This window comes from Cynoglossus semilaevis, chromosome 8, assembly GCF_000523025.1.
Source record: "Cynoglossus semilaevis isolate Cse_v1.0 chromosome 8, Cse_v1.0, whole genome shotgun sequence".
Lineage (NCBI taxonomy): Eukaryota > Metazoa > Chordata > Actinopteri > Pleuronectiformes > Cynoglossidae > Cynoglossus > Cynoglossus semilaevis.
Window position 1 is genome coordinate 29,380,516 of NC_024314.1, and position 1,739 is coordinate 29,382,254.

At 44.6% G+C, this 1,739-nt stretch overlaps 1 protein-coding gene across 2 annotated transcripts in view; it reads right to left on the minus strand.

Annotated features, from left to right (window-relative positions):
• LOC103383078 (sushi domain-containing protein 3) overlaps positions 1 to 1,739 on the minus strand; it is a 23,562-nt gene that overhangs the window by 2,645 nt on the left and 19,178 nt on the right. The window contains exon 1 of one of the 2 annotated variants that reach the window (XM_017034472.2): positions 197 to 848. The exons of the other annotated variant lie outside the window; for it this stretch is intronic. The gene's annotated coding sequence lies outside the window, so the exon portion shown is untranslated. Of the gene's footprint in view, positions 1 to 196; positions 849 to 1,739 lie in introns of those variants that run through there. 2 annotated transcript variants of the gene reach the window in all.

Genomic DNA, 1,739 nt, shown 5'->3' on the forward strand with positions numbered 1-1,739 from the left:
CTGTCGCTCCTCCAGAATATTCCAGAGAACCGATTCACAATCACAGCTTTTCATGTATACTTAGCGCCACCTGCCGGCCAAAAAGACTCAGTGCTGCCAAACACGGAACCATTTTTCTAAAAGATTCAAGTAGGAACACACCCCCATCTGGTGGTTCTTAGATGTCATTGCAGATTATATGACCGAAAAACTTTACCTGCAGTATTGGCGACCCCTGCTGGAGCTTTACAGCTATGACAAGTTGAACTGGAGTTCGGTTACATCCAAAAGACTGTCTGTGGTCAAACCGTACGGAGCCCCAAAGGAGCATGGGAAAAAAGAAGAGTCAGTCTCGGTAAATGTTCATTATAAACCGAACTTCTGTGGCTGATGACGTCACAGGAGCGTCAGTCAAACTTCTTTTCTCCTCTGTTCACTGACGCCTCGGTCAAAAACCTCCGGCACTGATTGGGCAACACGCGGCCAAAGTGATGACGTAGAGCAGCGGCTCATTTACATGAAGGCTCTCGGAAGATAAATGAACCGGCGCCCTCACCTGGTCCTCCTGAGGGAATCGAACCCACAGAGACGGAGGGGAGGCAGGAGCTGGGTCCAGGAAACTCCACGAAACATACAAACTCACACACACACACAGAGGTCTGGCCAGTGTGTCTGTGTGTGTGTGTGTGTGTGTGTGTGTGTGACAGATGAAGTCATGCAACGGCTCTGTAATTCACAGTTGTCAGGATCAGTGCTCACACCTCATATAACAGAACGAGGACAGAAGATGATTGAAAATGTCATATATCACTGAATAAAGTCCAATGATTACTACACTGAAAAAGTCAAATATGGTTTTGTCTGAAGTGCCCATTTGCAGAATAGTCTATAAATGAAGAATAATAAATAATACAATTGTCCTATATATACTACACTATACTGTATTGTATACTGTATTAAACAACACTACTAGAAAACAGCAGTACGGTTCAATAACATGAGCTGAGCAGCTCTGAGCCGACGTCAGGGACTGACACTGAAAAGATGAGATCATTCAGATCGAACTCATGCAAATAAATAACAACAAATGTCAGGTTTGTGACTGGACAAAGAGAGTGAGGATCAAACACATTCTGGACTATGGAAGAATAATCTAGAATACTGGAGAATAATCTAGGATACAAATTAAATTAAATACAATTCAATTCTTGTCATTAACGGTGTGGACCACTGACAGTTATTCAAGTGTCAGTTGTTGTATTTTCTCTTTGATCCTCACAACTTTGGAATCCAGTCGTAGCCAGATGAGACAGTCCAGTATACCGGCTGGTTAGAGTACATGTCATTGGTGGTTTCCATAATGACATCATTAAGATATGGATTTATTCAGACAGGACGCCACTGAAGGTCTAGGTGAGAAATGCATATTTAACATCCAGTAATGTGCAGGTTTCAGTCTGTGCAGTAATTGACGGAGCAAAACTGCGTGTGTGGTGCGTTGTGTGTGAGTGTAGGTCACGTGACATCGTTTTAAAAGTTAAGTATCTGTTTTTCGCCTGAAGGAATGAAGCATCTTCTCAGGCAATTCATGAATCATAGATTCAATCTCAGAACAGGAGAAATGACACTTTCTCCACGGCCGTGAAGACGGAGAGAGGGACGAGTGCACCGCGAAGATGGCCGCACCGTGAAGATGACCGCACCGTGAAGACGACCGCACCGCGAAGACGGCCGCACCGCGAAGACGGCCGCACCGCCAA